Source organism: Symsagittifera roscoffensis, chromosome 2 (assembly GCF_963678635.1).
Source record: "Symsagittifera roscoffensis chromosome 2, txSymRosc1.1, whole genome shotgun sequence".
Lineage (NCBI taxonomy): Eukaryota > Metazoa > Xenacoelomorpha > Acoela > Convolutidae > Symsagittifera > Symsagittifera roscoffensis.
In genome coordinates this window covers 43,660,162-43,685,542 of record NC_087063.1, presented here as the reverse complement: position 1 = coordinate 43,685,542, position 25,381 = coordinate 43,660,162, and the positions used below count along the sequence as shown (strand labels likewise).

General features: G+C 33.4%; 1 protein-coding gene across 5 annotated transcripts in view; it reads right to left on the bottom strand.

Moving 5' to 3' along the window:
* The window catches only part of LOC134839426 (5-hydroxytryptamine receptor 1B-like), a 166,845-nt gene that overhangs the window by 99,960 nt on the left and 41,504 nt on the right, over nucleotides 1-25,381 (bottom strand). The window contains exon 1 of one of the 5 annotated variants that reach the window (XM_063854967.1): nucleotides 7,882-8,071. The exons of the other annotated variants lie outside the window; for them this stretch is intronic. The gene's annotated coding sequence lies outside the window, so the exon portion shown is untranslated. Of the gene's footprint in view, nucleotides 1-7,881; nucleotides 8,072-25,381 lie in introns of those variants that run through there. 5 annotated transcript variants of the gene reach the window in all.

Here is a 25,381-nt window from a genome sequence, read left to right as displayed (position 1 = left end):
AGCTGGCCTCCCAATTGAGCGTTAAATTAACTGTATTTACCGATATTTAATTAAACTGTCCTCATTTAATGGCTCTTTCAAGAAAAAAAAATAACAACAGAGCAAAAAGACAAAAAATCGCATTTTTTTTACTATTTAGTTTTTAAAATTAATTTTACAATCTTTTCTCATATCAATCCGATCGAAACATTCTATTCTAATTGCAAAGCAACCGACTAACTAGTTTATAAGTGACAACACATTAACAGTTTTACTCAAACATATCCATGGGTAACTGGAGGGATTAGGGTACCAATTCACGGAGAAGTATGACTTTTTTCTTTCAGAGACATCAAAAGAACAATAAATTTTTCATTTCCGCAGAGGCAAAGCGGAAATTAAAAGTAAACCTAAGTCCTAATTTATATACGCATATAATTATCTACACAATCAATAGTTTTTATAGACAGGCTGAATTATTTCACCAGCTGCTTGTTTCGGCCCAAACTCTTGAATATTGATACAGCCCTTTGAGCTCTATGGAAAAGTTTTTGATAAAAACTTCCAAAAAAAGTTGATACTTTAACCTAGATAAATTCAGATGGTTTTGAATAATTCGGTTTATAATTAATTCAAATTCAATTGAGGCAATCGATTGATACGTTGGTATATAACGTATTAAAAACTTACCACAATTGAAATTGAATTAATTTATAAGCCAGATTAAATCACCGCAGACATGTTAATAGCAGAAAAAAATCGCGTTAGTTGTCAAAATTAGCCAAGTTGGCAATTTTCAAATTTTCATAACGCTAAATTTTAAAACATTTTAAGCTTTTTTGATAAACTGTTGTAATGCAGCGCGAAACTTTTTCTTTATTTATTGAAAAAAAGTTGAAGCGATGAAGTAGCCTCAATAGTTTTTTCATTAAATAATTTGGGACACACGCAACGCCTCAACAGAAAACTTTCTCAAATTTAAACTCAGATAACATTAACATCAAAATATAACAAGATTTATATCTTTTTGACTTTGAGCTCAAATAATAATTTCTTTTCAGTTTGTAAGAAAAATTCGTTAAAAGTGTTTGTTAAAAGTTGAAATTGTCTGTAAAAACACCTCAACACAAAGACTTAAATACTTTCTCCGAAATTGATACTGTCAAGTAAGAAACAAACATGAAGCCAAGAAACAGCACATCTACTTACTTTTTGCAAAATTAATTCAACCCAATTTTCATGACACTTTTAAATATGTTTATTTTGATAAAGTCAGATCGTGTACTGAATCCCCCGCACCGGAGTTCCATGGATAATAATCGATTATAAAGGAAAACTGTTTTCTAAAATGTTGTAATCATAATTCATTTTTGTTTGCTAATTTAGACCACAAAATTGATTATATTGTCATTATAATCGATTGTCTTCGTAAAAACACAATCCAATAAAATCCATTATATTGGATTATGAACCCTTTAAAACCCATTTTAATTGATTATAACTGGTTATAATCTTTACATTTTTTTGTAAAATCATTTGCAAAACTTGCAACATTTCTGCGTTACTCACGGCCTACTCGCAATCTAAACCTACTCGAAAAAACACCCCACGCTACTATGCCCCCAATATTATGCCCCCAATCCGCATTATCTCTACGCCCACCCCCATGTTTACTAAAGTTTACCCCCGAACCCCCCTCCAAGTTACAGTTTACCACCCCCCAGTTTTTTTTAGCATTTTGAACGAGGACGGAGGAGGGAGGTTACTCAGTTGTTCCACCCTCTCCCCATTTCTTACCCCGCCCAAGTTCAGCAAACCGGGGGTGGGTTTAAGCTAAGATGGTGGGGGGGGGGGGGTAAAATGGTAAAATGAGGAGGGGTAAACGGGGGGGGGGGGGAGGGATGATAGCAGGTTGTAAATCATAAACCCCCGTCCCCAAAGTCTATCAATAAAAAGTCCCCCATAAGAGGGGGAGAATGGCAGTTGTGGTAAACTGGCAGGGAGGTGCGGGGGATGTAAACAGGGAGGAAAACGGCGGCGGCGGGGGGGGGGGGGGGGGTAAACAGGGAGGGGATGAACATGGTATATAAGACAAAAATATATAAAAACAGAAAAGTGAAATGTAACTTTTTATGCCTAATACGTAGCAACTGCACTAAATAGTAAATGCAATAAATTTGAAAAAAAAGTTGTAAAATTTCATGATTAACCTTTCAAAAAAATCCATTAAAATTGATTATAAACCATTATAAGGGATTATGTTAGCATAAAAAGTATAATAAATATAAACCATTTTTAATGGATTATAACCGATTATAATAGATCATCGTGATATAAAAATACAAGGATTATAAACCATTTTTGATGGATTATAATCGATTATTTTTGTAATTTAACAGATGCTGACTATAAAAGGACAATATAATCTATTATGATCCATAGAACTCCAGTGCGGGATGATAGTAAACAAGTTCGAGCTCTCATGCGATATCGAAATTGCGTGAGAGATAAAATGTTCTAGTCACAACAAAAATATTGCTCAATGAAATAACTCAGTCTGGAACATGACAAAATAATAGAAATGAACTATCCTTAAACAGGCCTGTTTTATTCAACTGAGATCTCCTTTGTGATTTGCCGGAACCACAAAATATAATATTGCAGTAGAACCAAATTTTGAAGTTATCCTCTCACCGGGTTGTAACCTTGAGACAATAATTTTTGATTTATTTTAAATCGGCTTGAATTCGGACGATAGGCTTAAATATTAAACCATATTTGATCTATGAGCTTTTTCTATAATAAATTACATCAGCGGAAAAAAGCAGTTTTTCATCTAATACTCTTCTTTTGTTCACTTCAGTGACAGTATTTTGACCTTTTTGTTCCGACTTTCGTTTCGAAAGTAACGGAATATTTGTGCTCGGAGTGGGTTTTTTTCTTCAGACAAATTTCGACTTTTTAACTAGCCACTTTGAACAGAATTTTTTATATCATTCGAAAGCCATTAATGTCCTGAGCTTAAATTTGAAAAGATGTTTTACCTGTGATCATTTTGCGTAAAGTTACGGGGGTTTATAGATTGCCATTTTGGCCAATTTAGGACAATTAACGCGCGATATATTTCGCGCTATTAACGCGTAAGTGGAGACTTAATCCGTCTTAGAAATCATTCTAAGTTGGTGGTTGAAAGAAGCTTATTTGTCATAATTGATTTGTTGCAAGGAGCGAAATCTATCCTTTTGTACTTTAAATGGCGTGTTGGGGGATGATTTTCATTTAAAAAATTTCAAATTTTTAGAACAAAAAATGATGTACTTTATATGGCGTGTGGGGGAATGATTTTCATTAAAAAAATTTCAAATTTAACAAAAAATGTTCATTTTATTATTTACATTTACTTTTTTTTGTTATTACTGCCCCATAAACCTTAAAAGGCAGTCGGAACATTCAGGGCTTCGCCCTGATACGAGCAGTCTTGTTAAAGTATAGCATAGAAACAAAATTTTATGAAGTTCTAAGTTTATCAATATTTTGAAGCTATATCATTCTTGATTGAACTGCAATTCAAGTTTCGAAAGATTTTTGCGGATTCGAGCAATACAAACTAAAATATACCCTCAATGGCATTTTGTCAATTAATTATTCCTGTATTTAGATATCTATTTATGCATGAAATATTGAGCAGTTAGGCGAATCTTTCACTGAGGGATGCTTGGGTTAGATGCTTTTACTGTTTATCTGATTAACTTGACGAAAAAGTGTTCTTGCATTTTCAACACTGTTGCAGATCAACTCTATGACTGAATTCAGCTCAGGTTCCAAGTGTTATGAGTGAGCTATATGTTTCGTTACAAAAAGTCAATATCAACTCAAATGGAATGGTACTCTGGAATTTGATGTTAAGTAATATCTGATAAATAACTAATTCAGCATGAAATAGCGTTACGCCAACTTAGGGATGTTACCCAAATTTTGTTCCTCGAAAACAAAATAGTGCTTGAAATTCATGGAGGCCTGCCATTAAAACATATTTTTACGAACCTTTATCTCTTGCCCAGCGGTTACAACCACAAATAGAACAAAAAAATCTTAAATTATTGTTCCGACTTTCGATACGAAAGTAACGAAATATTTGTGCTCGGGGTGGGTTTTTTTTTCTTCAGACACATTTCGACTTTTTAACTAGCCATTTTTGACGGAATTTTTTTATATCATTCAAAAGGTATTGTTATCTTGAGCTTAAAATTGAAAAGATATTTCACCTGTGATCATTTTGCGTAACATTGTGAGGGTTTAAAGATTACCATTTTGGCCATTTTGACCAATTTGGGACAATTAACGCGCGATATAATTCGCGCTATTAACGCGTAAGCGGAGATGTAATCCGTCTTATAAATCGTTCCAAATTGGTTGAACGAAGCTTATGTGCCATAATTGATTTGTTACAATGAACGAAATCTATCTTTTTGTACTTTATATGGCGTGTGGGGGGATGATTTTTATAAAAAATTTCAAATTTTAGAAAAAAATATTTTCATTTCATTTTATTTCTTTTTAATTTTTTATGTTCTTACTGCTGCTCCATAAGCCTTAAAAAGCAGTCGGAACATTCAGGGCTTCGCCCTGATACGAGCAGTCTTGTTTATTTAATTTTTTGTTATACGCAATTGGTGCAACTGAAGCAAAAATAAGTGCTACTATTTAAAAAATCGGAAACAAAAAATCAATTGTTAAAGTATAGCATAACGTTGTGAGGGTTTAGCATAATTGTATAGCATAATAGTCAAAGTATGGGAGGAAACACTACCTCAGTGTATTCTCAGTGCATTCTAAAAAAAGGCCATAAGTTAAACAAGACTGCTCGTATCAGGGCGAAGCCCTGAATGTTCCGACTGCTTTTGAAGTCTTATGGAGCAGCAGTAATAACATAAAAACATTATATGAAATAAAATAAAATGAAAAATTTTTTTTCTAAAATTTGAAATTTTTAATGAAAATCATCCCCCCACACGCCATATAAAGGTACAAAAAGATAGTTTTCGTTCCTTGTAACACATCAATTATGGCAAATAAGCTTCGTTCAACCAATTTGGAACGATTTATAAGACGGATTAAATCTCAGCTTACGCGTTAATAGCGCGAATTATATCGCGCGTTAATTGTCCCAAATTGGTCAAAATGACAATCTTTAAACCCTCATAACTTTACGAAAATCGATCACAGGTGACATATCTTTTCAAATTTAAGCTCAGGACATAAATGATATTTGAATGATATAAAAAAATTCCGTGAAAAATGGCAAGTTAAAAAGTCGAAATTTGTCTGAAGAAAAAAAAAACCCACCCCGAGCACAAATATTCCGTTACTTTCGTATCGAAAGTCGGAACAACAACGCAAGTTTATTCATGCTCAAAAACAAACCACGCAATCCAGAAACAGTTTGTAGAATCTGTGACAAAATACGGAATCCGGCGACAAAAGGTACAAATGAGAGGCAAAAAACAACAAATTCGAGATTGTTTACTACGAAATCCATTACCAGATTGTGGAACCCAGCGATACTTGGTGGAATTTGTGTATATTTATTGTTCCGACTTTCGATACGAAAGTAACGGAATATTTGTGCTCGGGTGGGTTTTTTTTTCTTCAGACAAATTTCGACTTTTTAACTAGCCATTTGTGACGGAATTTTTTTTTATCAAACAAAAGATATTGTTGTCCGGAGCTTAAATTTGAAAAAATATTTTACCTGTGATCAGTTTTGGTAAAGTTATGGGGCTTTAAAGATTGCCATTTTGGCCATTTTGACCAATTTGGGACAATTAACGCGCGATAATTTCGCGCTATTAACGCGCAAGCGGAGAGTTAATCCGTCTTAAAATTGTTCCAAATTGGTTGAAAGAAGCTTATTTGCCATAATTGATTTGTTACAAGGAGCTAAATCTATCTTTTTGTACTTTAAATGGCGTGTGGGGGGATGATTTTCATAAAAATTTCAAATTTTAGAAGAAAAAAAATTCTTATTATTTAATTACATTTAATTTTTTAATGTTATTACTGCTCCATAAAACCCTTAAAAGGCGGTCGGAACATTCAGGGCTTCGCCCTGATACGAGCAGTCTTGTTTTGTTTTATAGTCCAATACAGTACCGATTTAATGTCCGGACAAACGACAAAAACTAGAAGTTTTCATCGCATTTTTTCCAAAATAGGTTCACATGAAACCAAAAGATCAGAACAAAAATTACACTGAATTTTATTGGAATTAATATAGGGCAATTTATTTTAGGAAACTCGCACCCAGAATTTTACAACAAAAAGGTTTTGTTTTGGCTCCGTTGAAGCAATCACAAAGTTATTTTTTGTTTTGGGGCTCTAAACTTAGTTTTTCAATAATAATCCTAATGTAGTCGCTGTCCACAAAGAGGGTTATTTTAAAATCTTGTTGAAACTTGTTATCTTACATGCAATTTAAAAAAACAAAATTGCTGGTATCATTGCTGGTATCAGGGCACCCAAATTAAGGTTTATGGAGCAGTAATAACATTAAAAATTTCACTGAAATAAGAAAAATGAATTTTTTTTTTAATTTGAAATTTTTTATCAACAATCATCCCCCCACACGCCATATAAAGTACAAAAGGATAGATTTCGCTCCTTGTAACAAACCAATTATGGCAAACAAGCTTCCTTTAACAATTTGGAACAACTTCTAAAACGGATTAACCCTCCGCTTACGCGTTAATAGTGCGAAATATATATTGTGCTCAACCAAAAAGAAGTTTTCAATACACGGGTTTGGGTCGAGCATAAACTCAAAACTTACTTCGAGCACGGAAGAAACAAATCGAAATTTGGTCGAGCGCGGTCAAAACATATGTCGATTACGGCCAAAGCATACCTCGAGCACGGTCGAAATATACCTTTTTTTTGCTCTATTGGCAGAAATTGAACAGTGCTAGCCGGTTTCTGGTCAGGTACAGAATCTTCCGAACATATTCTTTAAAAATGCAAGTTCGAATCTTTTCGAAACTTTTGGATTGTTGAAGTTTTTGATTCCCAAAAACTAACATTAATTCAGTGAAACTAGGTTTTCACGGCTTAAATTGAATTTATTAAACATAATTAAGCTGTTGTAAGCCTGCCTTGATTGGTTCAAATTTAGACTAAAAAGCAAAATTTTTTAACCTGTTTTTATCAATACTGCCGCATTTTTGAACAATTTTAGAGTCGTTCAAATCAGGACCGAAATGGCTTTAATATGATATATCACGCAACCCATTTTGATGACTATTTGTGTTACTTGATTTTGCGTGGAAAAATAAAAACGAAAAACTAAAACACACCCAAATACAAAATTTTGTATTTCAATGCTTGGAACAAAAAATTTAAAATTCATTAGATGGAAAAACACAATTTAAGAGTAGTTTATCTCAACAGAGCGTTTCAGTTTTAAACTATTTTTTATTTGATGCTGATAAAATAAGTTATTGGGATATTACATATTACCAGATAAGCTAATATTTGTTTTTTTTTAAATTTTGGTTAGTCATGTAAATTGGATGTCAAAACACACCGCACTGGGTCGAGACGGTCGTCAAAACATATCCTACATGAGTCGTCCAAAGTCCGAGCATGTTTTCTTGGTCAAAACGGTCAAAACATATCTGGCGTGGGTCAACAAAAGTCGAGCACTTTTTCAGTCGAACAAGCTCGAATTTGCAACTAGCTTGAATTCGGCCGAGACGGTAAAAAACGCGCAAAATTGGCAGAAACTGTCGGAACATACCGAATTTTGATCGAGATAGTCGGAACATAGAGTGAGCATCCTGACCCGGGTCCGCCCAATTCCACCTTTGTTGTTACTTGTTACTAGTAAAGCAATTTTGACAGACTTACCTTTGAAGTTCTCGTTTTGATCCGTAATGTTTTAAAAAACGAACCGCATCATTCAACCTACGTTTTATAATAACCCCAAGAGGCAGAATGATTGTACAGTGCACTTTAATTCAAAAGAAAAGAGCTGTAAAAAACATGTGATCAAGTAATTAGCTACTATTTGGTAACAACGAAAGCGTAACACCACAGCGAGCAGATATTTCCTTTTATGGCCAACTGCTAAGCTAAACTCCTCCCAGACAAAATATATGCTAATTAAATATCAAAAAAATGATGTGCTGAATGGCAGTTGATACAACAGAGGCCGATTAGTTTCCAGAGAATCGGCGAAATTGTAAATGAAGGAGGACGCATTCCATAAAGCGGCTTGTTTATAGTCGCCAGTTGAAAAGGTAAGCGGTCATAAACTTCGCTGGGGTGGTAAGTCAGACTCGCAGTCTGACAAGATCACATACAAGTCTAGATCTCTATTTTCCGCTATGATTCTGCCGGTCTGCTTGTTTGCTGCGACACTATTTTGGTCTGATTTTTAAACCATTCAGCCAATGTTCCTTTGACCTTAGTCTGAAAAAATATCACTAGTTTAGATCACTGTTTCTCGTATTCGCTTTCCCCGCAAGAAACGTACCAGTTTGTAATAACTTGATATGACATTATACTTGGCTTCAGGTTGTTTTTCAGACCATTTAACATGTGTTTGATTCAATTGGAACCTTAACGAAACCCTACACTAAAATTCTTGAGCTGATTTTCATAACAACCATGTACCGAAACGATAAAAGCTGTTTGGCGATTAAAAGGCAAAATATTTATACCCTTCTCAGAGATTTTGTGTTTTTATAATTTTGCTCTAGTTAAAAAACATCTTCAGATTTCGGGTGACAGATATATCGACCAAATGCGTCATTCAAAAATTGCCAGAGGCTGTTTGTTTGAGTTTGACTGTTTGAGGTACAAATTTTAAAAAATGATAGTTCCCATCCAATCCAAAACAATTAAATTTGGCAAATTATTATAAATTTGTCTTTTTATGTCATCAATATATTTGTAGGGAACGGCGACAAATCGTCACAACCAACAGTTCTTAGCAAGTGACAATTAGTCGCAATTACAAACAACGACAATTGGTCGCAAAGCCATCTGTTCAGGATTATCTACTATATTTTTCCGCGAAACATTCCATATCGAGTCATACATTCGCTAAGGCATAGCCTCTTGGTTGCTGCGCATTGTAAAATCAATTCAGTTCGAATTAGTTGCACAATTTTTTCGAAAAGTTGACTTGCATCGAAATTTCGCTTTTGCAAATGCTACTATTTGTCGCCAGCGACCAACAGTTGCTTGCAACAAACTGTCGCCTCATATATTTTTGGTAACAAGAAACTTAAGCATAACTCATTGAAATACTATGCAGGTGAAAATCTTAAACTCATATTTTAACGAAATTATCTGTTTCAAGTATCCGAAAATATCTGCTTTGCTGTAAAATAGGGGCAAAAAAATTCTAGAAAAAGACAAAAATCAAAGCAGTAAATATACAAGCAATATAGCTAGTTGCTATGCAATTAGCTCATAAGGAACTGACCACATTCATAAACCGAAATTCAAAAAATTTTTTTTTCTAAATAGACAAAATCAACAACACTAGGTTCCAAAAAAGTTACAAAAAAATCATAAAGATTTAGAAAAAGCTTGACTAAAAGTTGCCTGTTTTGTATGGCACTGACAAACTTGCTTTCCAGTACATTTACCACACGTTTGCTTTGTAGTGACTAAAACTCTTTAATTACATATGGACGGATTGTTAACATATATCACAGTTTTTAGCCTAAAAACTGAAAAAAAAAATAGTTTCAATAATCAAAATTTTATACAAGACGCCGAGAATTAGTTTGCAAAAAACATCAATGAACAAGGTGTATCAATCATGTGACATATATTTTCTATGCAGGAGGTTGGAATTTGTGGATGATTTTTTTTTCCTGGGTGATTGAAACTTTTATGTAACAAGAAGCAACAACCAAACGATTTGAGTTTCAGCGATTTTAAGTTAGAGATCTCTCCTACTTTTAAGGTATCTATTTGGTGTCAAAAAACTTTGATTTTGAAAAAGTGGCAGCAAAACTATTTAATTAAAATCTAATTGACCCAATCAATGTTCAGTATTGTTTTGAAACAGAATTTCAACTAATGCTTTTCCACAGTTCTGAAAATGAAAATTCATTTCCAGCTAGGGCCCTAAAGAAACATCGATACTTTGATGACAGATAAAATGAAAAGTTATAATAAAGGCTTGAAGATTATTCACCTTTCAAAAAACTAGTATCGACAACTTTGGCGGTAAATTTCTGTGGTAGTTTAGAAAAATTAGTTTGAGCTCATTAATCAAATTATTGGTGGCTTTACAAAAAAGTTCTCAGAGCAGGGAAACCTCTATAGCTAATCATGATACATTGCTTATTTTACTCATGTATAAAAAAAGTATTGCATTATTGCATGAATAAAAATTGACATGAATTGTCTTAGAGCTGTTTTACTCAAATGATATAACAAACTTTAAATGATATAACAAACAAATTAAATTTTTTAAATGATCAGACATTGATCAAGGCTTACATAAACATGCCATACAAAACAAGAATTTTAAGCGTTTTTAAAAAAAATTATTAGGCGAAAAGGAAAAAACTCCCACACTAGCGTATCCAGGACTACGTTATGAACACAAAAATTTAATTTTGCATGCATTCAAAAAAAATTTTTATGCATTTTTGTTTGAGTACAAATTCGATTTGCGGTTGAAAAACAATACAAATTTTTTTGGGTGGTTTCAAAAATACTTGAAACATTTTTTGTTGTCGCTATCAAAAAAAGTTAGTCATACAATTTCCATCTGTATGACTGCTAGCATTTTTTTAAAGAAGTTTTTTTAAAATTTTAATACGATACAACAACTTTTATGCCAAAATAAGAAAAAAGTGTTCCTTGAAATTTCGATGACAATATTTTAGCAAAGCGTATAAAATTTGTACGACTACCCCTTTTCCATAGACTTAGTTTATGGAATTGTATGATTAGCATATTCGGTCTATGGAGGTCAGCGCGGGTAGAACCGCTGAATCTAGAAAAAAAAGTCACACATTGATTTAAATACTATATGCTCATTTGGTCATACCGTTAAAACTAGCATGGCATCATTTTAAAGCGCGTTTTTCTCAAAACTGATTGCTCTCAAGGAAACTTCCTGAGCTTATTACTTAAAAGTTTGACAGAATCAAATTGTTGAAGTAATATCGGCTAAGCTTTTTATCAGAAAATGAACTAAATTAAATTTGTAGTTTTTATCCAAAAAGTACTTATTAAGATGCTTTTTGCTTTTAAGTAAGAAGTAATATTATTCCACAAAGTAGATATTGATGAATAAATATTGAACTCAAGGTAAGCTATTTTCTTTTGGCGTAGATTGCTCAAGTTTTCAAAATAGAAGAATTAAAAAGAAAAGACATTAAGTAAGTCTCCATCCGAAAACAGGAGGCCCAATTTCATTTATTATTAATAGTCCGCTTAAATAGACCTCAGTTTAACTATCTATAGACTATCAAAAAAAGCTTTAATGGTGAAATAATGAGCTACCAAATTGTCGTGTTGGCTAACCATTGTTTGTGATATCAAAATAAAACTTTAACAACAGATTCAACCAAATATTTCTGCTGGTAATTAATTTATTTTCAAACTTGAAGCAGAGAACTGTAAAGGAAAAATGGTAAAATTGCTAGAATCAGATCCCAAATTATCGACTGAAATGGTCACTAAACTCTCAGATTATTGAATTTTGGCTTTTAAAGTGAGCAACAATACAACAGGGACTCGCTTCTTTCTTAGTATTTGGTTATTGAGTTAGGACCGAGTTGGTTAACTCATAGAGTAATTTCGGATAGGGTACACCGTCTGCTCGTCACGCTATCTTATTTTCGGCCGGATAGATTCGTGCAACTTCTTAGTCTAATACCGATCCTAATCTTACTCTTATACTATCTAGTCTCAGGTTGTTTAACTAGTCTCTGCTAGGCTCAATAGATCTAGGGTATACTGGTTTATTGCGGTTGCTGAAGTGCTCGGGAGAGTCCAACTAATTTCTAAGTTAAATTCAAATCTCTCTGGTGCTGAAATTACAAGTAACTTCAGCACTTACAAATAAGTGGGTTGTTAGTTAGATGGATCATGATTGGTTAATATTAAATACTTTACATTGGTAAAATATCTAAATTATCCAATCATAAAATGTAGTTTAGATCAGGTTCCACCCATCCGGGTTTTACAGAGTTTTTTAGAATAGTTCTTCTGCAATTCGAAGGATGGATGATGGACGTTGGTGTTTGGCGAACATCTTATTTCTTCTGTTTCCTTTTTGTTAAAGAAGTTCCAGGAAGCTGGAGTTAGAGACATAAGACGTTGTGTCTTCTAGTGACAACGACTAAGTCTTCGCAACAAACTCAAATCTGATTTCAGAATGGTTGGCTATGTCAGGTTTTTCTGTTCTGCGTGGAGAACTTCTTTTGTGTCTGATCTAGTTTGGGAATGGCGTGGAGATTGTGCGTGGAGGGGATGCCTGGTTACTCGGATCTGTACGTATACTTGAACATCGAGGTGGTCATTGGTCTAGTTCAATGAAGTCCTTTTCTGCGAAGTCAAGTCGTACTCTAAATCCTTTGAGTTGTGATTGTGAGTGGCATATCGATTGTGGTTGGTCATTCTCTCTCGAGTGTAGTGGGGTCGTTTTGTCTTTAGATGTTCGTCCTTGGTGTTGTATTCTGATCTATGTATTGCATAATGTAATTTACATTTTATAAAACATTTATTAGTTTAATATTTTTTAATTATGATTTTAGTTAGTTGTTTCACAAAAGCTTTTTGTTTTAGTTCGGTTATTTTGAAGAGTTACTCACACTTGAGTAGCTCTTATTAAAAATAGAGGTGTGGTCACAAAGCGTGGATGTAGCGCGGTGGGTTAGGCCGGCTATAGAGCATGCTCAGGACGTCCTTCCTGGTGGGTTAGGCCAGGAGTGGGAGTATGATTTCATGCGGTTTTTGTGAGGGGTCCTGTTATGTGACAACGTTTTATGTTGGGTTTGTTGTGGTTTTTCTTATGTCTGGTTGGTTATGTCCTTTTTCCAAAAAGCAAATTGTTTGTGGTATGGGTTTGTCTTTCGACTTTTTTGTGTTTTATTATTTCTTTCTTAGACTTTATAATAGTCTTCAAAAGAATAAATTATCCAGTTTTAAACTGGGTTAATCCGGTTTGGGTACCGTTGGTTTCCTTTTCTTAGTCATGCTGTTATTCTATGATTTGTGGTATTTAGTAAGCTGCGTTGGTTAGTTTTGTTTAGTATATGATTCCTTTCCAACCGGGTTAAAGGAAAGTTTGAAACATGTTATTATATGTTAGAGTTGTTGAGTGTGAAAACTTGAAACTGAAATTCATTATTTTAAACAATTCTTCGTGGGCGAGCTGTGCGAGTGTGGATAGAATTTCTGTGCGAATAAATGAGAATATCAAAAGGTTAGTACTGCATTTGCATTTTATTAATTTACTGCATAGAATTTGGAAATTTACTGCTAGTTATGGGGGAATTTTAAGTTACAAATTTTCATCATAATTAGATTTACTGCTTGTGGGGAAAATTTTAGAAATGAATTTATTGCATTGGTATTAAATTTATAAATTTATAAGTGTAAGAGATTAATAGAATTTTTGAAATCTGTTTGATGAAATTTGCGATTTTTATTTGTCTTTTGTGGTTTTTGTAGGTGATTGTCGGATGAAGGCTAAAAATCTAAAGAAGACATGGATAAAGTATGGTGAGTTTTTTAATATTTCAATTAGTTAGTAATATTCATTTAATTCATACTTACCTGTTAGTCGTCAGGGAAAAAACCGTGGGGGAAGATATCGTGAATTAGTTCTGAAGTTGTTAGTAGTTTAGCTAAGATGCGGATGATATTTTTAGTTTGAAGCAGTGGCCAAAGCAATTGAAGTGCCTTAATAGTGGTTAGTTCTTCAGTGCCAACTGCAAACTCATAAGGTGTGTTTTGGATTAGATTATATAATTTGTGATTGAATTTAGTGTTGTGGATGAATTCTAAAATTGGGATTTCTATAGGTTGTACAAACTCGTGCGGGATAAGGAAGGGTCGGGATTCTTCGGCGTTGAAGGTCTTGGTGATGGGACAGAAAATATACATCTGGGTTATGGGGTCATAATTACGAAGAATACCATGGAGGTTAGTATCTTTAATACAATATGTGAAATTTAGGAAAAATGGTGAAGTGTATTTGGAATTAATGAATTGAAAACGATGGTGTGGTTGTCTAGAGGGTGTGTGTAGGTCAAAGTGATTTTGGATGAAGCGATAATAACTATATGTGTGGGTTTGTTTAGTGCGCAACATAATATCGTGTGAGCAGTGAAGATCTCTTTCGTGTGGTGCAAGAAAATGAAAGGTTAGTGAAAATATTTGGAAGCGTTCTTTAAAACTTTCGTATGCTTGTGTGTCTGTTAGTGCTTCTGAAATAATGTGATCAAACTTTCGGTCGAAGATGTTTAGTGTAAATATATATGGTGTCTTGATGAAAAATTTCTCAGTAATTTGTGGATTAGCGAAGCGATCGTCGTCTAAGAATTGATCTTGGTTAGCTCTGATGATGTTGTGATCATAGTATTCGAGTGTATATTCGTTAGCTCTAGGTGCAGTGTGTGTTTTTAGTGATTTTTTATATCCAACGTAAGTAAATTGTCTAGCGGTTAGTGGTGTAGTGAGTCGATATAGCATGTCCGTATTTCGCTCTATATCGATGTGAGTGTTAGATAAAGGTAAGCAAAGAGGGTTAGTAAAATGATAATATGAGGTCCAAGAGAGAGTGGGCATTAAAACGTATTCATCTACAAAGTTGCGTGTTTCGTTAGTGTCGTGGGGGGTGTTTAAGGTGTATTGTGGAAATGAGGGTAAGGTGATGGCTAAAAATTCTTTTGTGTTAGTATGCTTGGGATGGTTGATGTATTCACGGGCTGTTCCTGGTTTTGCTGGGAAAGGATGGTTGGGGAACTTTCTTTTAAAAGTGCGGTAAGCTCTATTAGTGTTGAGTGAAGATTCAGTTGATGTGGATGATGGTGCTAATGATTCAGTATAATTTGAAGAGGGTGTAGGGGTAGGGGGGTTGGATGAATTTATTGTGGAGGAGATTTGGTTTATGGTTGGGGTATTAAGGTGGTAGGGTTGTTGTTGAAGGGTAATAAAATTATCTAGCTCTGGGGAGATTCGGGGGGTGTCTGGAGAATGAGATGATTGGTCAGAATGGTATGAGGAGTAGGTTGGGGTAACTTGGGAAGCATAAGAGGGTGTGGGAGTAATGGGGTCAGGGTTATTGGATAATATGGGTTGAAAAGGGGGTTGAGAAAAATTAGAAGAGTTATGAAAATTATTGGATGGGGATGGTTCTGAGTCGGCAAATTCATCGGGGGTTTCAATATTCGGGTTATTGAGTTGTGAGATGGAATATAGAACTGAGATGTGTGAATTAGTGTCGGAATTCATGCCTGATGTTACATTACTAGATGGAAAATCGGGTGGCGGAAAAGCAAAAAGTGGTATTATTGGGATTGGAGAGGTAAGATTGGTTGGGTGGGAATTTGATCGGTGTAGTGATCCAAGTTGGCGGCTCATCGTGGGCTAAAAAAATGATTATTTTGAGACTGAAAAGCGGTGGTATGGGGTTGTTCAATAATTTGTTCATAAGTATTATCATCTTGTGACTGGTGTGTCATTATATGTTGGATGGGACTTTGTGATGTGGTGAGTCGAAAATTTGGATTATGTGTGATGGCTAAATTTCGAAAATTTCGTGGGACTAGGGATAGTGGATGGTTATTTGGTAGGGCTGGTAATTGTGGTGCCGTTGGCGTTATGTCTACATTGTTATGTTCTTCGTCGTATGTATTTTGTCGTGTTGCTATTTTTGTGTTATATTCTTTTATTTGTGCGTCTAAAAGAATTTTGTTTATAGATGTAGAAAAGATTCCAAAAAATCCTGCAAAGAGTATGCGTGCTACGCTTGCTTGTCTGTTTACTTGTGTGTGTATAGCACATGTGTTGTAGATTCCTTTTAAAAGTGAGAAAAGAAATCCAATAAAGTTAAACATTGCGTATAAAATAGTCAATTTTTCTAAGATGTAGTAGGGCCATCCTAGAAAATCGAGGATCTCATTTTTGAGTGTAACAAAGCTAAAAATGTTAATTGGTGATATATCTTGGGGACGGTATTTTTCACCGTTTAGATATATATAATCTTTAATGTCTTTAAAATATCCGCTATAGTCTTGCGTGTAGATATCGGCAAATCCTGCGGTTTCTGCAAGTTTGCGTAAATTTTGGTCTATTGATTGTCTTTGTATAGTGTCCATTTGTGTTAATAATTCTTGGAATTGTTGTGTTCTAATGTGATGTTGAATATCTGATTTTGAATAGATTCCTATTGATTGTAAGTCTATATTTGGGTTTCGAGCAATAGCGCGAATGCTTTCTGGTGAAAATTTTTTGAGTGATTGCATTAATGTGGGATATGGAGTGAGAAGATAATATTTATTTTCATCAGGGTTTAGTTGTACTACATTGTGGCTGTTCTCTGATCCACATGGGACTGCGGTATCCCAGAAATAGGTTCTTCGTGAAAGTGTATCCACGAAATGTACTTTATTCTTATAAAAGATAGGGATTCTTTTATAACATCGTTTATCTTCAAAAACGTATAGTGGTGATACTTTTTTAGTACAAGTATAAAACCATAAGATGTTTCCTTCATAGTCTAGAAAATTTGATCTATTTCCAGATAATAAGTATCCTGCATAGGGTATTTTTAATACTGCTAGTGCAAGTGATTGTAATATTTGTGTTCGTTCTAATTCGCATAGTTGGTGTAGTGTTTCTAATTCGGAGAGTGACATTTCTTGAAAAATTCGGCTAATTGTATAATCTAGTTTCATATCTAAATGAATATCATAGTGGATATTACCGAAATATGTAGTATTCATTAGTGATAATTCTTGTAAGCGTGTGCTTCTGGTGTCATGGGGTTTTAGATGTCCACCAGGTTGTCCGTTGCTTTTTTCAAAATTAACTGGTATATAGGATGTTCCTTCGTTTAGAGGATGACCTGTGGCATATGGGTCGATTTTTACTTTTCCAGTGGTCATGTCGAATCCTTTTTCGTATTCAACTAATATCTCGGAGTATTGTGTTTTGTGAATTGGGTTTCTGTATTTACATGCAAGTTCTGTTTCTTGATATATTTGAAAACGTGTCAATTTATTTTCTATATTGTCTATGTTTCTAAAATTAGAACTTAGTTTTCGTGATGGATGGACTTGTTCATATGGAATTGATTGTATAAAATATTTTTCGTGAAATTTTATCATACGAGCGTGTATTTTTGCTACTTGAAATGTTGTACATGTATCTTCGGGGAACCAAACAATTGTTGCTTGTGTTCTCGTTGTAGGGTCGCAATAACCTTGATCATTTTTACAAGGTAATCGGATTCCTTGATAGATCATTGTATTATCTGATAAATCTCGTGTTAGTTGTATTTTTTCGAGTTGTATTTTCCAATCGAAAAACATTATTTCTTGGTATCCTTTATTTTTTGTGTCTGCTTTGCAGTTTGATGGGTCATTTATACCAATGTGTGGTATCCAATGTTTATCGTGTAGGTCATAGGTTAATCGTCCGTGTGCGCCGTTATACGGGTATTTTTCGTCTAGTTTTATATGTCCTTGGTGTCTTTCAAGTTGTGATTGATGTACTGAGTCTGAAAAAACTTGAAAATTAACTAACTTTCTTGCGGAGTTTTTATTTTGTGTGATGTTTAGTCTAAGTAATTCATTTTTACAATCGTCGGGATTGAGATGTAAAAGACGTTCTATATTACTCTGATAGAATGATTCATGGTCAAGTCGGTTTTTGTTTCCGTTCGAGACTTGTGAACAATGTACTTTCTTTTCGGAAAATGTTGCTGTGAATTTATAACCTGTAACTGTTGTTGCTCGGGCTTTTGAATAGAGTGTTGCTATTACATCTGTGGTTTCTATAGCTTGTGGTTCTGTTTCACATTGTGATACTTGATTTATTGCATATTTATGTAGTGTTTTTTGTTCATTTTCTTCACAATCGTAATGTGTTACTAATAAATCTTGTGGTCCTGTACGAGGAGAAGGGTTTATGTTTTGATTTGAGATTACTAGAAAAAGGAGTTGGAGAAAAATTAATAATTTTAGAATATACATGTGTATGATAATCCTGAGTATGGATTATAAAATGTAATGTAGCCAATTGTGTTTTTGGTATATCTGTCGTATTTGTATATTACTTCAGTAGTTATAAACGGTGGTGGTAGTGATTGAGCTGTTATGTTAGGTGGGTTTAATGGGTAGGGATGTTGGGTAATATTATATAATTTAACTGTGATTTCAAACTTTAATTGTAAACTGTTTTGTTGGAGTATTTGAATATTGTGATCACGGATATCGTTGTGAATATCTTGGCGATATTGTAATCTATTAAGTGCCCAGTTATGAAGGCGGTTACTTTCTTGATGTTGTCCAAATAATGGTGGAGGTGCTGTAAATGTATTCCAATCTAGTCTTAAAGGAATATTTGTTGTTGATTGTTCTCGATATCTGGCGTCGAGATTATTTGGAAAATTTAAGTTAAAAGGTGGTGGTGAAATCTGGCTTATTGATGGTGTTGATGGTAGTGATAATGTTTCTGGTAGTGATGAGGATGTTGTTGTATCCGTAGAAATATCTATGGGGTCATTGACTAAATTTGGTTCACCTTGTGTAAATGAATGTGTAGTCCAATATGGGAATCGTGATGTTTGGTTTGTGGGGTTGAAAGGATTTTCACGTATTTGCTCAGATGTTGGTGTTGAACCTAAGTAATCTGATGGTAGGCTTGAGGTGCTACGTTGTGAAAGAAGCGTAGGGGTTTCTGGGAATATACCAATGGGGTTTTCTGGAGTGTTTTGTGATGGGGATTGAGGTATATCAAAATGAACTCGGGGGGTTTGAAAATTTCTGTTTCGTCGAGGATGTATAATTTGTCTATTTATTTCGACTGTATTTTGGTTTTGACTAGGATTTCTTATTCTACTTAGTTTTTGTGGTAGTGTTGGGTATAGGTTATATGTTGGTTCGCTTAGAGGTGCTTGTCGTTGAACTGGTTCTAGTGGTTCTGATAAACGAGCGTGTCGTTCTTCAAAAGTGTATGGATTGTCTTGGAAAGAAATTCGTGTAGATGTTTGAGGATTTTGAGTAATTGAAGATGGTGTTGGGTTATCTTGGGATGATGTCGGTGAAGACTGACTTTGTGACTGTTGGGTAGCAATTTTTGATGGTTTTTTGAATTATTACTTTAGTGAGAAATTTTGTGTTTATTATAATATTCTTCCAAAAAAAGAATTAGAAGGATTGTTGCTAGGGCAAATGTGAGGATTGCTTTCTTTATACATTTACAGATGGTCAAAATGAGGGATGATAAGAATGCTATGAAAATTACAAACAATAAAAAAATATCAGTTCTACTGAAAATTGTTCGTATCATTTAGACAAGTTATATGAATCGTACCTGTGGATATAATCAAGGGTTTTGGAAAGTTGGAGGAATAGTTCGAGTATAGTGTAGAAAATTAAAAAAATGTTACAAAAAATGATTAGGATTATTAGAAAAGATTCAAGTATATCAAAAAGAAATATTATAAAGGTTTCAAGTATTGTAAAAAAATGTTTAAGATTTATGAGTATTTGAGTAACTGATTGAGAGAAGAGCATTTAAGAAATGATCTCTTGGTCGAATATTTTTTGCTGTTTGAGGCGATTTTCAAGTGTGGTCGGATTATTTATTAGTTTTTTGACAATTGGGTTGAGTTTTGTAAAAAATTGTTGGGGGCAATTTTCATGGTGACTGGGAGGTCGTCTTTTTCTTTATTTTTGTTTGTCAAATGATCCGGGGTATGGTGAGATTTTTATACTTTAGGCTAATTAAAATGTTCATTTTGTTACTTTAGGCTAAGTTAACAAATTTGCTTTGGGGGTATTCGTGGTCTGAGTTGGGGAAATATTGTTGATCTTTGGGTTATTAGATAAGGGAGGGGTACGGTATTATGGTGATATTTATTTTAGTTGTCAAGTTGGAGTGGTTTGCTTATTTTTGACCTGGAGGTCGTAAAGTTATAGTTATATATGTGCCTGGAGTTCTATATGATTCGTCTAATTGGTCTTAGTTTGAGTTAGAGAAAGTGACGGATTGGATGAATCCTATTGGTCTATTTTGAACTAGAATTATTACGTACTTGTCAGCATGTTATTTTGAAAAATGTAAATGAAAAATGTTTCAAAGGTTTCAAGATAGTGAAGTATAATTTTAAAATTACTTTTTAAATTCCACTTTCTTTAAAATTTTAGATTGGGGGATGAATATTTTATAGTTTTTACGTGGTTGATTTCGGAGTCTTGTTGTTTTTCTATTTTCTGATTTGTCGATTTGTTCTTGGGGTATTATTTGTTCGGTCATTTTTCTATTTTTTCTTTGTTTTGGGGATTCTTTATGGTTTTGTGTATTGTTTTTGGTGGCGGTTGGTTTTGTGTTTTGATTTTCGGTGGGGTTATCATTTTGTTCTGTTTTTTTCAGATGTGGTTCATTTTGAATGATTTTTAATCCTGTGAAAGAATATAATTGAGTTAATTCGCGGAGTGCGTATTCTTTTGGGTAATAGGGTAGTAGGTTGTTTCGATGTTGAACGATTTCTTTTTTGTTTGAGTCGGTAATTTTATATGTGACATCAGTGGGTTTTGCAATTATTTGGTATGGTCCTTTTCGAAGGGGTTGTATTTTTTTAGAAATTCCTTTTTGAGTATTAAAATTAGGTATTAAAACAAATGTTCCAATTTTTAATTCGGAGGCTGGTGTAAAACGTGAATTGATTTGTTCATTAATGTTTTGTCTTTGTAATAAATTTTGTTATTTTTTGATAAATTTCATTGTGTTTTTTATCTCTATTTAGAATCCATTCGGTGTGTGTACCGGAGGCTAGTTTAAGAATTTGTGGGTGATGAAAATGATCTTCATCGTGTGTATGTAAAGGTAGGTTATAACAAATTGAATCTTTATTTGGTTGACAATAACCTTGTGCGTTTTTGTGAGAATTTGCTGTAAACATTATTGGTTTGCGTGGCTTTTGGTTAAAAACCATTTCGTATGGTGACATTCCTAAAGTTGTCGTAATTTGTGAATTATACGCTAAGGGAAATAATTTTACATCTGCTGACCATTCGGTATATTTTGTATCATTTCCGTTGATGATACATCTAAGATATTCTTGTAATGAACGGTTCATACCTTCGACTAAGCCGTTTGTCCAAGGTGCATGAGATGTACGTGGTTTGTGTTTAATGTTATATAAATGACATAGTGTGATAATTTCATTATTTATGAATTCTGTACCGTTGTCTGTAACTAAAATTTCTGGTAGTCCGAATTTTGCTATCCAGTGTTCATAGAGTGTTGTGTAAGCGTAATAAGCGTTACAATGTGGTACTGGGTTAAGTGCTACATAATGTGTAAATGCGTCAACAATTACCATAATGTAGGAGTTTCCTTCGGATGAGGGTGAAATTGGTCCTTTGGTATCAAATGAGATACGATGGTTAAAGTACAAGCTTTGTCCTTTAAAATCTTGTTTTTGTGCTATTTGTTTTTGATTTGGGTAAGGTTTATTTAGTTGACATACTATACAGTCATTGCATAGTACTTTTATCCAAATTGGTGCATTTGGGAAGTAAAAATTTTGTATAAAATTTGAATATGTTTTCTCTGATCCAGAGTGTCCTTTAATATTTTGTGTATGTGAAATATTAAAAGCTATAAGAATCATACTTAAAGGGAGACATGGAACTGTAGATTCATTCAGGTTATACTCTAAAAGGTCTGTATTTTCGTTAATTGTTGTGTTGTTAAATTTGCGAAAGTATCGGAGGAGTGTTTTGTTTCCTAGAATGGTTGAATCTGCTTTGATAGGTTTAGTTTTATATTTGTGCCATGATTTCAGTTGTCGAATTACTGGGTCAAGGTTTTGATATTGTTTCAGTGTTGAAATTGTAATTATTTCTGTTGGGGGGAGAAAAATGTTTTCGATTTCTAATTTAGATAAGGGTATTGTATCAAGTGGGTCGTGAAGGTCAAAAACTTGATTTATTGTGTATTTTGAATCATTTGTTTGTGGTCCTGATAAATTTATTTTATCAGTTAAACCTTCTTTTTCAATTAGTGGAAAATGGTCTTTCTTAGGCGGGTGTTGTTTTGTTCGTTTTTGTTGGGTGTTATTTTTTATCCATTGAGAATATGGGATTGGTTTGAAAGTTGATGTTCCAAGTAGATCAACTTCATAATGATTATTTTGACAATCTAAATAAAGTGGGAAATGTTGTAAATTATTTATTTGTGATTGTTCAATATCAGTTTTTACTGCATATTTGCATTCCAATCGGGGTGATGTTTCGTTTTCTGCAAGGTAGAATTTTATGTTTTTGGGTATTTCAACTGTTGTTTTTCGTGTAAGTAATTCAGGTGGTGTATTTCGACTTAAGGTGTCTGGTAATGCAAGATTTTTTCCTGCAGTCCAAACTATATGTAAGTTTGGAAATTTCATTAGAATTAGTTGAAATCTGTAAACTCGGTGGTTTGGGTTAGATTTTTGTGTAAAGAGAAAGATGATTGGTTTATGGTCTGTGAATAGAACTGTTGGATGTTTTGATCCAAGTATCAGAAATTCATATTCTGTCAGTGTATATATTATGGCTGTACATTCTCTCATTAGAGTTGAGAGTCGTAGCTCTGCTTGAGTGAATAATCGAGAATTTGCTGATATGAGGTTCATTTTATTTGTACCATTATGTGATTGTAATAGTGTTGCACCGATGCCAAAGTTCGAAGCATCGCACATTGCATAAAATGGTTGATTTGAATCTGGAATTGTGTTTGAAATTTGTTCAGTTAAAAGTTTCTTTATTTCTTCAAATCGTGTTTGATGTTCTGTGTTCCATTCAAAATTATTTTGTTGTCTAAGGATGTTATAAAATGGTCGTAGATATAATTGCATTTTATAAACATATTTACTTAAAAAGTTTAACATTCCAAGGAATTCTTGGATTTTCTTTTTATTTGTTGGTGGTTGAAGTTTTTGAATAGCGTCAATGCGTGATTTCAATGGAGTGATTGTTTTTCTTTCTATATTATGTCCTAAGAATTTAACTCTTGTCAAAAAGAAGTGTGATTTATCGGGGGCGGCCTTCAGATTTTCGTTCTGAAGTATTTGGTGATATTTTTCTAAAACATTGAACATTTCGTCTTTTGTTTGTGATTGCATAAAAACATCGTCTAAATAGGTGATTGCGTTTTTCTTGAGTATTAGTGGTCTAAAAATTTTGCTCATAAAAGCTGAAAATGCTGCTGGTCCTATGGATATTCCATAGAATAAGCGGTTGAATTCATATTGTTGGTTTCCAATAACAAATTGTGTTAAACGTCGTGATTGTTCATCTAGTGGCATTTGATTGTATGCACTATTCATATCGGCGGTTGTAAAATATTTGCCGTTTATTTTTGTTAAAATAACTTGTATTGGTTCAATGGGCCAATTACATTTTGATTCATCTATAAGTGAATTGAGGTATCTAGCATCGAGAACGATTTTTAATGATTCTCCTTTAGCTAGAATGATAACGGGGTTGATAAATGTGTTCCCTTTTGGTTGTTCTTCTTTATTAACTGGTGATATAATGTTGTATTGTTCTAAAATATCGAGTAATGTGTTCACTTTATCATGTAAGTGAATTGGTACTTTACTTGCTCTCTGTTTTTTGAAAACTGCGTCTGGTTTTAACGGGAGATGTAGTGATGAACTGATTTTTCCAACATCGAATTTTGATGTTGCATAGACTGATGAATATTTAATTAGCTGTTTGGCTAATTTTTCGAATTCGTCTTGTGTTATTTGTGAATGTTGGAAATTAAACATTGTTAAAAATTTTTGTTGGTCCTCTGTGTAGTTACTTATGTTGAATGTAGGTTTGAAATATGGAGTTTTTGTGAAATAATTCGTATTTCTGTTTTCGTTACTTATTATATTATTTATAGATAATTCTTCATTAAGAATTGTAGATTGACAAATATCTAATAATTGGAGTATATTATTTACGCGATAGGCTTTTTCGTGTATTGGTGATATTGTAGCGTTGGTTTCACAATATCCTAAAAGTCCTAAAGGTAATGTTACTTGGTTAGGTGTGTTGTTATAGACATGTAAGGAAATGATATCGGAATTCGAATTTTTCAAATATTTTATGGATGAGATTGTGATTTTGAAAAATTTGTGAATAGGTTTGAATTCAAATTCTGACATATAAAATTTTTGTTTGTTTTGTTCTTTATCATATTGGTGAACTTGTTTGATTGAAAAATTATATATATTTCCTGATAGTGGTTTTAGGTGTTTTCTTTGTTGGTTAAATATCGGGTAGAATTTTGAAAAGAATGGTGGTTGTTTATTTAATCTTTGAAAAAATGTTAAGGATGTTTCTTTTGTTTTTGTATATTTATCTTTGATTAATATTTTACTATTTAGTATGTTAATTGTTGGTATGTACTTCGAAATAAATGGTATTCCAATGATATTATATTTAATGTCAGTGATATGGAATATTTGTTTAAATGGTTTATTTAAAATTTTGCTTTGTTCCATTGTTCTGGTGGGGAGGAGAAATAATTGGATTTTTCCGTAGTTTATCAATGTTGATCCTTGTGCTGTTGCTAACTTACTGGAGGTTTCAAGAGGTGTTAGCTTTGGGTGTAAAGTTTTTATTTCATTCCATGTGGGGATGTTTATTATGTTTGATTCTGCTCCTGAATCAATTAAAAAATCTATTTCAAGGTCTGGTGGTTGAAATTCTTTATTTCTTGGGCTTTCTAAGAGAAATGTTATTGTCCAAATTTTTTCTTTGGGTTGTTCTTTTTGTATATTTTGATAAATGTGGTTTGTATTCAAGCATTTTGTTTTGGTATTTTTATTGGTTTGATTTGTAGTGTTAATCTCATTTGTTTCTTGCGTCGTTAGTGTGGAATTTATGGGTGTAGTGTAATAATTTTGAAGAAATTCTGATTGATTTTCATATATGTGTGATGAAAAGGGTTGTTCATATATGACAGATTCATAGTCATTTTCGACTTTTATCATATTGATAGAAAGAGTGTTTTCAGTATTACTTTCTGAATCTGATGATGTACAGTTTATTTGATTGAGTTGTAACGTATCAGTTACTGTGTCATCAATACCTGGAGGGTCTGATGTTGTTTCTGGATTAGACTGTACTTGATTGATTTGTCTTTGATGTTTAGG